This window comes from Hemicordylus capensis, chromosome 1 (genome assembly GCF_027244095.1).
Source record: "Hemicordylus capensis ecotype Gifberg chromosome 1, rHemCap1.1.pri, whole genome shotgun sequence".
Classification (NCBI taxonomy): Eukaryota; Metazoa; Chordata; class Lepidosauria; order Squamata; family Cordylidae; genus Hemicordylus; species Hemicordylus capensis.
Window position 1 is genome coordinate 237,057,674 of NC_069657.1, and position 14,198 is coordinate 237,071,871.

General features: G+C 43.2%; 1 long non-coding RNA gene across 2 annotated transcripts; it reads left to right on the top strand.

Annotated features, from left to right (window-relative positions):
* Window positions 1-643: 643 nt before the first annotated feature.
* LOC128340395 (uncharacterized) lies at window positions 644-12,851 on the top strand. Of its 2 annotated transcripts, none has more exons than XR_008313682.1 (3): window positions 644-739; window positions 4,072-4,204; window positions 12,713-12,851. It is a non-coding gene; the product is annotated as an uncharacterized LOC128340395 (long non-coding RNA). The 2 variants fall into 2 exon arrangements; XR_008313681.1 differs by having other exon boundaries at window positions 697-858.
* The last annotated feature ends 1,347 nt before the right edge of the window (window positions 12,852-14,198 follow it).

Sequence of the window (14,198 nt, forward strand, 5' to 3'; positions counted from 1 at the left end):
AGGCATTGTTGTCACTTTTAAAGAGACACAATTATACCACAAAAAATACCTAGTGAGTAAGGTGGCATGGACTCTCTCTCCCAAATGCTTCTCCTCCCACCTGCCCTCCTACTAACACCCCACAGATCTGATCTGTTATGGCAACAATAGTAACTAGTATGTTAAGTGTGTTGAATATTCATCCTCTATGCAACTGGAAAGAGACATTTTAAACAGAAATATAAATGCATGGGTGGATATAGTAATCAGTTTTATAGGATCAATTGCTCTTGCTAGAATTGTGTTACTGACGGAGAATAATTAGTTCCGAAAGGCAGTGACAAGAATTAGGATTCAGGCAGCCCAAGCTCAAACTCCAGTCAGTTCTGGGGAGAAGGCAGGCCTGGATCAGCAATGTCTCAGAAGTGTCTGAGGTGGAGTTAGGAAGTGCTGCCATCCCTCAGCGTGCAGAGGATACTGAGACTCAACAGAAATGACTGCCTCCCCAAGGCCCCACTCTTTCTCCTTCCCCACCCAGCAAACACTTACTCGGTGTTGACAGCAGGAGCCACTCCCTCTCCTGCTCTCTGTCTTCCTCTTGCTATTTCCTGCTCTCCCTCAGGAGACAGGAAATGGAACTAGAGTCCACTTCCAACCCGCTGCAGGGAGAGCAGGAAATAGCAGGACACCAAGGAGAAGGAGAAGGAATGACTGTGACATTTTGCCACTTGCACAGCAGTGGCAAGGGAGGCCTGAGGAGGTAGGAGAGTTGGAGGTGGTGGAACCTGCAGGGTGTCCTCACCACTTCCACGTTTGCTAGTTCACCACCTGAGGCAGCTGCCTCATCAAGGCTCATTAGAGGGCTGTCCTTGAGCCAGGGTATGTATAGCAATTGCTTGTGTATTACTAGAGTCCTGCACAAGTAGCTTCTCATTTTGCTGGTGATGCACAGATATCTTTAAACATATATTGAGCTTGTTCAAGGGTTCTGCCCACCAGGTTCTCTACCTAATCCACTCACCTATGTTGACCAAGCATCTGTACAGGTGGACCTCAGTATTTTCAGGGGTTCCATTCTCTGCAAGTACAGCGGATAGTGAAACCATTAATACCGAAACATTTGGGCAATGTGATTGTTGGGGTTAGATTCCTGTAGGACCGAAAATTGCAGAAGAAATGGGCAAAAATTGACGAAAAACCAAAGTAAAGGGCCATACTGTGGTCTGTGGGCCTACAGAAGTCCCCCAATGCCCTCCCGAGATTTGAATTTTCCCATTATTCCATGTTTTTGCAGAAGAAAAGGGTTGGGGTTTTTAACTAAATGAGACACAGAATGGCTCCCATGCTCAACATGGCGGCTGGAAATGGTCTCTGAGGTCATTTCTGGCCACCCTCCAACCTGTGCATATGCAAATTTAACTCACCCCCTTTCCCGCATATATCAAAGTCAGATGTCAATTCCCCAACCACAGATGTGCAAAACCATAGATGCTTGGTCTGTGGATAACAAGGTTTGCCTGTATTGGTACAGGTGGTAGTTTTTTCAAAGACTTGAACGTTGTAAGTAAGTAGATGTATTTAGCCCTAACAGCAATACCAAAATATCAATACAAAGTAAAATCCAAGAGTAATAGTTGCAAAGGTACAACATATATAGAAGGCAGTTGTGTGGCCACACTGTAGTTGTATGGTTGTATGGTCACACTGTCATTGTCTGCAACCACACATATTTTTTGTGTCTCATGATGGTATCTGGTCAAAGACATTTTAGAGATTTGCTTCAAATGTTTCAAAACTCTACAAAATCAGTTTGAATAGAGACTGTAGTTACACTAGGGAAGGGATGAGCAGAAATGTGCAAAAAATATCACCTTATAGAAGCTCCCTTGAACAATCTCAGATATTTTTCATTGGGAGGAAATGTGAAACCGGCTTGAATTTCACTTTTTCAAAATGTTGATGCCAACTAAGTGAGGCAGGCAGGAAGAAAGAGTGCGTACTTGCAGGCAACAAAAGCACTATCACTCTGAAGGGACATACAACTGTTTCTGTGCTGTACTGCTGTTTTTGATCCTTCCACCCACAGCCTATTTCTTTTCAAAGGCAACACTGAGCACCACATTCTTCCCAAAGCCAGCCTCCTGTGAAATACTGCTTAGCAAAATCAAAAGATGGGACTGAGAAACTGGAATTCTCACAAACAGTGCTGGTCCTAAGAGTTTCAAGGCCCTCAGAGTGTTCCCTCAGAGTGAGTGACATAATGAAGAAACTAGGGAGGGGTGGACCTGGGGGCGCCTCAGGAGCTGTGGGCCCCAGGATCTTTGAACCTATCTGCTTAATTATAGCGACACCCCTGCCCTCAGACAAAGTACCCACAGTTGTTCTCTCAACCTGCAAGAGATCAGGTGAACACACAGAGAAGTCTCCTATGTTCTCTTTCTTTTTTGCTGTGTAAATGGCTTCGAGAACTGGTTAGTTTAAACGTGGTATATAAATATGTTAACGACAACAACAACAAAAATAGTAAGGTTGTGTTTAATCTTCTTGGGTGCCCCATGCAAACTGAGAGTGGTAGCACAGTTAGGACCATGAGCCCTTTACATGTGGCTGCACTGTTAGGACCATGAGTTTTGAGGCCCCAGCAAATTCTCAAACTTGCCCCTTCTTTAGGGCCAGCCATGCTAAAGATTTGCTCTGCTGGCACATGATCATAGATACCAACGTGCATAACAGATAACAGGATAGGTCCCTACCAGTGTTTCTTCTAAGGCATGTGCACATGTGCACGCTCACAAATTTTTTGATGCACGCTCAGTTAATTTTAGATCCCACTCAGGTTGAATCAAGAAGCCCCATACTGAATGCACATGTGCGCACACTGCCTTGATACTGCCACCCAGATCAAAACTCATTCCGCACACAGATGGGGAAAAAAAATAGAGAGAACACTGGTCCCTGCCCCAAGGAGTTTACAATCTAAAATTCAATCTTACAATCTAAAATTTTACAATCATTTTTTTCAATTTTACAATCTAAAATTCAAGATAGTAAAAATGTTTGCTTTAGGGGACAAAAGTAAACAGGGGGGAAATATGTGTGCTCTTCAGTTATGTGCATTAGACTCCATAGTAAACAATGCAATTCGGGTGGGCAGCCTGCATCTAAAAGCACCAAGCTTCCCTTTGAAACAGTTTCCCTTACAAGGAGAATATATCAGGACTCATGAGAGTCATTTAAATTTAGTGTGAAACAGTAAAGGTCATTTTGCTCTTCAAGGCACATTTTAAAATACTCCGAGCTTCCCTAGATTGCCACTGTTTCACAAGTGACCTCAACATTTTATACTTAGTAGCCTGGAAAGGTCATTTCACAGATATACTTTTATAATTTTTTTGGCTGGAAATGTACGTCTATTTCAATATTTGTTTGGAATGTATTTGTTAACCTCAACATAATGTGTCAGTTCAATGACAAAAGCTTTAAAACAGTCTTAGCCGCATATGTCCTCTGTGCTAACTCTGACTGGTGAATTCTATCCCATTTATTGTTATGGCTTTTAAAAATGATTTTCTAACTCCCACAATTCCATGAAACATGCTAGCTCCCAATGAAAAACAAATATCCAGTTGTAAACATTCCTATAGATATTCCAGATAAGAAAAAGGTGTGATATAGTGACAGAGTTGTCATATATTCAGAAGCCAACATCTCTTAAAAAGAGAGACTATGGCAGCTTGTCTTGGGTTCAGTGGTGGATTAACAGAGAGGCAGAGTAGGCATTTGCCTACGGTGGCTAAATTTGAGGAACAGCAGATTTTGCCCCTCCTCAAATTTTGCTGCCCCTCTCTGTGGGCAGCAGTGGCTTCAGCAAGGGTGAAGTGGGCGAGGAGAAAGTCCCCCCTTTTATCTTAGATTTTTAAAAAGGCAAACCATTTTTATTTAAGGTAAAAGAGAGGCAAAAGCCTTTTTGCCTATGAGTGGCAAAAAGCTTAATCAGCCCCTGCTCGGGTTACAACTAAGGGTGGCATATTATTTTGACTACAAGCGGCCCTCATTATTTGTGATTAATTTCGCCTATTTTTTTACCTGCAGATAATGAAACTGGCTCTCTAAGACCTAATCGCAGATATGGGAAACCATGGAGTTCACGGATAACAAGGGCCACTTGTACCATCCAATAAAGTTTTCAGTCTCCTTAAGGGCCTGGGAAGATACACAATACGGGGTTAGTGCACCAGGCACCAAATGGCTTCAGCCATTTCTGTACACAGAGGGCCAACTTGGATGTTCAACTGCTACTACAACAGGAAATTCATCACTTCAACTGAGACTGTACTGCTGACAGGCTTTTCTTCATAATTGTACCTGATAGCAGCTTAATGATGATGTGTGATGCTGATGTTATTTGGGGTGGATTCTGGGCAGAAAGGGGGCTTTGGAGGCAGAAGAGTGGGTCAGGTGGTAGTGCCCCAATGGTTGCCTGCTGCCACCCAGATTCCAAAGGAATTGGGAAAAGTGCTGGTTTTTAAAGAATGTCTGAAGTTTGCATGCCTTTGGGGCAGAAAGGGGGCCTGAGGGGCAAAACAGTGGGGTGGGTGGCAGTGCCCCAAGGGGTGCCTGCCACAACTCAGATTCCAAAGGAATAGGGCAAAGGGCTGATTTCTTAGGAATTGTTGAAGTTTACACTTCTTTAAGGTTTTTTCCTCCTAGGGAATAATGGAGGTTTCAGCAGACCCATAACTCAACCTGGGGGGCACTGGGGTGGCCGGGAGCGAGTGGTGGTGTAGTGCACATAGAAAGCCAGAGTGGTGTAGTGGTTAGAGTGCTGGACTAGGACCGGGGAGACCCGAGTTCAAATCCCCATTCAGCCATGATACTAGCTGGGTGACTCTGGGCCAGTCACTTCTCTCTCAGCCTAGCCTACTTCACAGGGTTGTTGTGAAAGAGAAACTTAAGTATGTAGTACACTGCTCTGGGCTCCTTGGAGGAAGAGTGGGATGTAAATATAATAATAATAATAATAATAATAATAATAATAATAATAAATAGAAGAAGAAGAAGAAGAAGCACCCCTATGGGTTGCTAACCAACCTAATAGGTCCTTCACCCCTGCAGAGGTGGGCTGAGGCTGTAAGTTCTACGTTAACCAGATGGTGATCCATCCATGACGAAGGTGAGATGACAGGAGTCCCCAGCCACGGAACACCACCCTGATCAGAGCAAAAGACTAAACCGTCTTACCACAAGGGGATTCAGCCTTTTAAAACAAGTGTACCTCTTAGGAACACAGGAAGCTGCCTTCTACTGAGTCAGACCCTTGGTTCATCTAGCTCAGTATTGTCTTCACAGACTGGCAGCGGCTTCTCCAAGGTTGCAGGCAGGAATCTCTCTCAACTCTATCTTGGAGGTGCCAGGGAGGAAACTTCTACCTCCAAGCTTCAGCTTAGATACTCCATATAATAAGAACTGTGTCCCCCAGAAGTAAATCTTGCCAAAGTTGGTGGGAAATAAACTACAAATTAAGTGAATCTGCTCTGCAATCAGACAAAAAACCAAACCAAACCAAACCTCCTCCAACCCCCTAACTTTGCACTGTGGCTTCTCTTGTGCTCTAGAGCCTCATGGCCAGGGCTCCACAGCATACTTCTGACTTCCTCTCTCTCCCCCTCTCTGCAGGACTCAAGCTTCACGGCCCCCTCCCACAGCCTGACTTGACAGCAAGGGCAATGTCAATGCTGAGCTTCAGCCAGTATTTCCCTCACTACCAAGCCTTTCCATCAGTCAGACTGAGGGAGTGGGTGGGCTGAGCCTAAGCGCATAGCCAGCCAGTCACATGGAGAGGAGTAGGAGGAGGGGAGGGAGGGAGGGATGCTACCAGATGCTCCTCCCACTCCCCCCCTGGAAAGGGAGCCAACAGTGTAGTGTGCAAGTGAGAAAGGGAGGCCAGAGTGTTCCCTCCCCACCCTGACTGCCTCTCTCATGACCTCTGCTCATCAGCCTCCCAGACTGGGTATTTGCTCAGTTGTGCGCAAAGCAAACTGCTAAAATTGAGTTTGCTTGAGGCAATCAGCCAAATGACCAGCCTTTTGAAGGCCAGGCCAGGGCAGGGTGGGGCAAGTAGCAGATGCAAGAAAGGCAGCCGGGAATGGAAGGGACACCAGGGGATACAGCTGCTGCTTGTTTGCCACCCTGTCTGCTCATGAGTACTGGTTGCTCCTGGATTCAGCCTTTGTAGAAAAAGAAAAAGGAAAAGGAGCATTGACAGTCCCTCCATCGATGCATGCGGCATAACTCTTCATGTTTTCTTTGATTCCCATGATGCTCTTTCAGTGTACACTAGCTGATGATCAGGCTGGCACAGATCTATATTTAGTACATTTCCCCCCATCCTGATTTACAAGTTGTCTTTTGTAGCATTTGAGAATGTTATGTTTATGAACGGCTGTGAAGTGAAATGCTGTGAGTTATATAGGCTTAATTAATACTTCAGTCTGGAGAGGAGTGAAGATCTGCTCTGACAAGTGGGCTGGGATTGGCTTCCAAGTCATTGATATGATTGCTGAAAGGCTCTGGCAACCCATCAAAATTACATGAATTTCAGGGCACCTGCAGAATATATGCAAAAGACCAGATTATTGCTAAATGTCTTTATTTATCTTTACCAAATGTTATTTTGCTCACAAAATGAGATTAATCAACCAGTATTTTACTAGAGAAAATAACATTAATTTGGAGCCCAAGGCTGCTCATTTAGAAAGGCAGCGCACTAGCTGCTGAAGGCAGGCCTTTAATCTGTCTAAGGACAATATGGCATCCAACTGACAGGTTGTCTGTGTGCCACACTAATAGATAAGTTGTTATCTAAAGCTCTACACCTTACACAGAATGGATAGCCAAGCTTCACAGTACTCATGATGAGAAGCTCTGGGATTTTTGTTCTTGTTTTGTCTGCTAGTAGGCTACTTGCCAGTAGGCTTATGAGATCATTCGGCATTCCGTTTGGGTGTCTGCGTGTGTCCCCACCTTATCAACTTCACAGTGCCTGGACCAATATGAACCAAATTGGGTACAGTTGTAGGGACACATAGGAGAACCTTGACAGCGTAGTTTGTGATGATGTCATCCACCCAAATTCAAGATGGCGGATGCATAAACGTTTAGGGCACAAGTGGGCTAACTTGTGAACTGCCTGACCTATTTGAACCAAATTTGCTAAAGCTGTAGGGACACAGGGATGCCTCAATGGCATAGTTTGCGATGATGTCATCCACCCAGATTCAAGATGGCAAATGCGGAAATGTTTGAGGCACAACTTATCCCCTGCTAACTGGGCAAAGAGGCACCTTTTACCATGGTGATTTTCTTTATTTAGCTGGGGGAGAGTAACTGGCCCTATCCACCCACAGCACAGTACTTCCAGTGAATGTTGCTGGTGTCTATCTTATGGTTTTTTTCTTTTTTAGAATGTGAGCCCTTTGGGGACAGGGAGCAATCTTAGTTGTTTGTTATTTCTCTGTGTAAACTACCCTGAGCCATTTTTTGAAGGGCGGTATAGAAATCAAATTATTAATTAATTAATATTAACTTGTGGGCTGTCTAACTGATTTGAGCCAAATTTGGTACAGTTAAGAACATAGGAACATAGGAAGCTGCCACATACTGAGTCAGACCATTGGTCTATCTAGCTTAGTATTGTCTTCACAGACTGGCAGCCGCTTCTCCAAGGTTGCAGGCAGGAATCTCTCTCAGCCCTATCTTGGAGGAGCTAGGGAGGGAACTTGAAACCTTCTGCTCATCCCAGAGTGGCCCCATCCCCTAAGAGGAATATCTTACAGTGCTCACACTTCTAGTCTCCCTTTCATATGCAACCAGGGTGGACCCTCCTTAGCTAAGGGAACAAATCATGCTTGTTCCCACAAGACCAGCTCTCCTCTCTAAAAAAAAAAATTGGTCTATCTAGCTCAGTATTGTCTACACAGACTGGCAGCGGCTTCTCCAAGGTTGCAGGCAGGAGTCCCTCTCAGCCCTATGTTGGAGATGCTGCCAGGGAGGGAACTTGGAACCTTCTGCTCTTCCCAGAGCAGCTCCATCTCCTAAGGGGAATGTCTTCCAGTGCTCACATGTTTACTCTCCCATTCAAATGCAACCAGGGCAGACTCTGCGTAGCTAATGGGACATGTCATGCACATAGGGACACCTCAGTGTCATAGTTTGTGATGATGGCATCCACCCTGATTCAAGATGGTGGATGTGTAAATGTTTGAGGTGCAAGTGGGCTAACTTGTAAACCGCTTAACCAACTTGAACCAAATTTACTACAGGTGTAGGGACACATAGGGATGGCTCAAGGGCATAGTTTGCCATGATGTCATCTACCCTGATTCAAGATGGCAGACAAGTGAATGTTTTAGGTGCAAGTGGGAACTGATTTGGATCAAATTTGGTACAGCTGTAAGGGCAGATGCACCTCAAATGCATAGTTTGTGATGATATCATCCACCAATATGGTAGATGCATGAATGTTTTGAGGTTCAGGTGAACTGCCTAACTGATTTGGACCAAATTTAGTCCAGTTATAGGGATAGTGAAAGGAATGTAGGCAGATCAGTTCTTACTAGAACAACTTATACTATCCGTATAAAGGGCCAGAGTTGCATTCCTCAGTCACCACAAAGAAAAAGTTGGGGAGAGGATGTAGCTGTGTGGTAAAGTACTTGCTTTACATGCAAAAGATTCTGGGTCCATTCTTCTTAGGTCTCTCCAAGGAGGCCTGGGAGAGACCCATGTCTGGAAATCTGGAGAGCCACTGCCAGGTCATTGTCAACACTACTGGCCTAGATAGATCAATGGCTTGACTCCGAATAAGGCAGATACTTATATACTAAATGAAACAGTACTCAGGAGTACTTGCTAGAGCTCTGAGATGAAGTTAAATCCTTAACCTTCCTTACACTGCCTCCTCTGATTAGTTCTAGGGGTTGTGCGTCTGTTTTTGTCATTGGTTACCAGTACATAAGATGGTCCGTTTGATTCTCCAAATTTGCTTTCAAGTAAATCTAATACGGATTAGGTTTACTAATAATGGTCAGTCAATAGTGAGTTAGTATGACTGTAACTGAGCAGCTTGGGAAGGAAACTGAAGATCTCAGGTTGATGTGGGTAGTGGGAACATTAGGACATCATTGATGAGACATGACATACGGAATGAGGTTAGATGGCAATCTCTTACTAATTCCTAGGGCAAGCCTTTCCTTCAAGGTACAAAAGAGGATGAGTTACTAGGGCAGCCAGCTACACACAGTACTCAGCTGTCTAACTGAGTTTCATCATGAATAAATAACCAATTTCAGCCTTGATGGTGATAAAGCTGCATCTAATTTATATAAATAAGTATGTAAAATAGGGTTGCCAACCTTTTTTTTAAACATGCCCCTGCTATTGTTCCTTTAACAATAGCCTGGTCTGCTGGAATTGGAAGGCAGGGCAGTCCCGTGGGGGGAGTGGGGCCCAGAGCAAATGTGTGGGGTGGGAGCCATTTACATTGAGGGGTGCAGTCATTCTGCCTCCTTTGCTGTGCCCCTTAGTCAGGCTCTCAGAGCTCAACATGCAGCCAGTTCATTAGGTGGAAGGCTTGCAAGAGTGAAAGCAAGCCCTCCATCTAGTCAACCAGCCGCAAGCTGAGCTGAGAGAGTGTGCGGAAGGAAGCTGGCTGGTCCAGCCTCTCCTCGCTCCGCCCCATGCACACCTCAGTCCCTGCCAGTTTTATCTTACAGCTAGGCCAGCCCTTCCTTCCTCACCAGCTGCATGTTGGTCTTCTCCCAGTCATTCAGCACTGCCTTACCTTCTAGGCAGGCTGCTCTGGGACGTTAAAGTACAAATGCACCACGGCTGGCAAGGGAGGACTCCCTCACCAGCTGCTGCTGCTCTTCACTTTAACACCCTGTTGCAACCTGCTTAAAATGTAAGGCAGAGCTGTGTGGCAGGGAAGAGATGGGGAATCAGCCATCTCAGGGGAGGGGCCAGGTGCAGAGCTTTGGCTGGTGCGGGGCATAGGCCCTTCTAAAGGACGGCCCTTTTGGAAGGTGATAACTATTATCTCTGTTGCAAACTGCAGTCAATCAAGCTGCTCTTAAAGGCACATGAGCATACCAGGCCAGATTTTCTGGTTATTTGGCAACTTTAAGAACAAATGCATGCTTTTACAATGCCATTTTGAGAGTATGCCGAGCAAAGGGAAGATAATTATAGTTTACCGAAAGCCAGAGCTAAGTGACATCAAGCCAAACCATGGAGTAAAGAAAATGGCATATCATCAAAATCTTTGGCTTGATGACGAACAATTTACCAGCATTCAAGACACTAAGAAGACATAGCAGCACTTAAGACGTTTCCCACTACAGGTGTTATATTAGCATAGAAAAGCTAGGAAGGATGCTTTATAAGCAGTTATGGCTGTTGTGAATAGTCATTGTCCTTATCCTGTATACTTCTGATTTTTGTATAAAGACGTAGGGCTGTGCACAAATTGATTTTTAAAAATTTGATTTGTGCCCAAAATAAATCACCCCTGTTTTGCTTTGTATCCAAATCTACCCACTCCAAATCACCCCAGATTCGATTTGTATTTGCTTTGAATTGGTTCAGATTTGGACTGACTTGGACCACTTAACAAGGTCCGAGGTACACCAAATTTGGGTGGTGGGTAGGATCCCATGGGTGCCACCTACCATCCAAACCTCAAGGCAGTGGGACACTTGGTTGATTTGTAATGATTTTTTTTTAGTTTTTACTGATTTTGAACATTTCTGCCATAGGAAACAATGTGGATTTGAAGTTGCTATATCCTAACCCTAAGACGGATCTCCAGCTTTCATTAAAAAAAAAAAAGCTAATCTCTAGCCCTTGTAGAAGTGGAGTTATGGAGTCATTATTTTTCAAGTGTTTGGATTCTTTGGTGTATGATAATTTTTCCTCATAATGAATCCCTATGAGGATTCATTGCACACCTTCATTTCTTCTGTTCATTTTGACTGTCACTGGACACTGCCAACGGTCAACTTCTATGTGCCAACTAAACCCCCACCACCACCACCTGCAAGGCAGTGGGGTACTTAATTTAATTTTTAGAGATATTGAAATGTTTAGATTCTTTGGTATCTAATAACTTTTCCTCATAATGAATCCCTATGTGGATTCATTATACACCTTCATTTCTTCTGATCATTTTGACTATCATTGGACAGTGCCAACTGTCAACTGCCATGTGTCAACTACACCCCCCCCCACACACACACACACTGGGGTACTCAGTTTAATTTTTTTTTGTATTTTTGCAGTGTTTAGATTCTTTGGTGTCTTCATTACACACCTTCATTTCTTCTGTTCATTTTGACCCCACTGCTTTGCAGGTGGGGGTGGGGAATTAGTGGCATCCCATGTTCCAACTACCCCGCAACCCACAAGCCACAGGGTACTCAGTTTCTATTTTAGGAATTTATGAGGTGTTTCGACTCTTTGGTGTGTAATAAATCCTCATAGGGATTTATTATGAGGAAAGGTTATAGATACCAAAGAGCCTAAACACTTGGAAAAAGTCCTAGAACATAAACTGAGTAGTACCCCACTGCCTTGCGGGTGGGAGTGGGGTATAGTTGGCACATGGCAGTTGACAGTTGGCACTGTCAAAAATACAATCAAAATGAATAGAAGAAATGAAAGTGTGTAATGAATCCTCATAGGGATTCAAAGTAATTATACATCAAAGAGTCTAAACACTTGAATAATAGTGACTACACATTTTGCTCCATAACTCCACTTCTGCAAGGGCTAGAGCTTAGCTTTTTTTAAAAAATGAAAGCTGGGAATCTGGGGAAATTAACAGGAGGGATCTGAATGTTGAATTGATTCGAATAGAATCAGGCACAATTCGATTTGTACCGAATCTAGCCATTGGACCACAGGGGTGATTTGTTTTGTCTCCAAATCACCCATATCAGCTAGATTTGAGTACATATCGATTCGTACCCGAATCAATTTGCACATCCCTATAAAGATGTAAAGACCTACTGGACCTCTTCCATTTTATGGCCATTTAGCCTGACTATTACAGTGTGTGTTGTGTGTGTTTAATAGACCTACCAATTGAGGCTAATACTTCATATACCTAATGAAATGGGCTCCTGTTCACTAAAGGTGATTTCATATTTATTCTGTTAGTCTTTGGTGCTGCTAGATTCTCTGTTGTTTTTTCATAACATCAACCCTATGTGGAAAAAAGAGAGGAAGGCTGTCAATTTTCTACATATCCTACAGAGCAGCCCAATGTGTAGACATTAGCAGGTGATAATCTTGAGCCCACATGCAGTGAAGAAGTTTAACTTACTGATTTTTTCTGCTCAGAGGCACAGCAGCAGATGAGGCTGCTCTTGCTCTGTACAGTTGATAGTTCTAAGAGATAGATATATAAACATGGCATCTGCTGATAACATGCTGGGTAATCCTCCTAAACTTGCAATTCTTTTGCTGATAATTCTTTCCCACCCTTCTGACAAGTAGCATTCATTTATGCTGAAGGATGCTTTTAATATGTTCTGTTGTCATGTTCTAGCTTAGATATCCGATGATGTCGCTTCCTCATATTTACCCCAAAGGGGTTGGGCTGAGAGGGAAGAAGACGGCTGTATCTGGTTCACCTGGACTCCAGTCTGAAGTTGTGTCCTCCTCCTCCCTGCAGGTATATGAAGGGTTGTGCTGCCTAAGGCATTTTGGCTGGGGCTGAGGAAGAAGAAGGCTGCTGTCTCATATGTACCCCAAAGCATTGTAGGCATCTCTGAAGATCATCTGCATGCTCAATAGATTATAGCTCTGTAGCACTGAAAATATGACGACTTGAAGACAATATGCATTAATTTAAATAAATAAATAAATAAAAGCTCCAGACAGCCATTTTGCAATGCCTGCATATCAGTGTTACCAGCTGAACGGTTTATGGTAGGTTGTAGGAGAAAGCGATGACTAGACCCCACCTCCTCTGCCATAGGTTCAGAATAAAACTGCAAAACATTGAGGGTCTGATCTACCACTTTATATCCTTGACAAGGAACATGACATCTGGTGTGTTTCTGCAGGTCAGCCTTGCTTTAAGAGCACATGAAAGAGACTAGCAAAACAATAGGCAGCTCTGTCTTATCCTGGAATAGAATAAATTAGACTCTCCACAGACCCAGGCATGGACTTGCCTCCAATGGCAGCACACAGGACAGGGCCTTCTCAGTCATTGCTCCCAGGGGCTTTGGTATGCTCTCCTTGCTGGAATCCACTCCTCAGCCTCCATCACAGTTTTTAGAAAACAAGTAAAGACATGGCTCTTCACCCTGGCTTTTATATGAGAGTACATTTTTTACTGCTGCTGCTTTTTGTGTTTTGTGTGTAACTGTTTTATGTAGGTTTTTAAACTTTTAAATAGATATATTCTTATATTTATATTTAATATCTGTACTTTTTTGTATTTTCATTGTGTATTGTTTTAATTATATTGTAACCCGCTTTGAGATTGTTTTAATGAAAAGTGGTGTAGAAATCACACAATAAATAAAGGAAAATAAATCAAATAAATCAAAAATCAAAAGAAGGAAGAAAAAAGTTAGAGTGGGGGGAAATTCTAAATATTGAATCTGTGATCCAAAGTTTTATAATTCCTTATCTTAGGGGAATGTCCTTCCCTCCCAAGAGGATGATTCAAGGTACTTGTTAAATTTTGATAGGCCATATCTAATTACAAAATACCATGCATTTTTATTAGAAGACATCATTTTAGAATGATTAGATATTGATCAATATTGCCTTGTGTGCAAGAATTATGAATTGCTGATTTTCATAGTTGCATAGTTGGATTAAATTACTTCACCAGCCAGTTGACCATGACTTAATAGCCAACCCTCAGTAGAAAAAGCCCCTTCCGTGTTCTTGTGGCTTTTCTCATTAAAAAACAAGCCGTTTACTGGTATCTGACTTGCATAAATGACATATACCCAACTAAATAAATCTAACTGACCCATAGGCTTGCCTGTTCTCTACAAACAGCCAGCAAAGCAAATTTGCAAATTGTCCGCTTAGAACTGTCAGGTTAGAAACAGATCTGAACCAAAGATCATATATGGATTCTTGATTCCATGAGCATAGAAGCCCCTTATGTGATAAATGATTGAAATAATGTGATA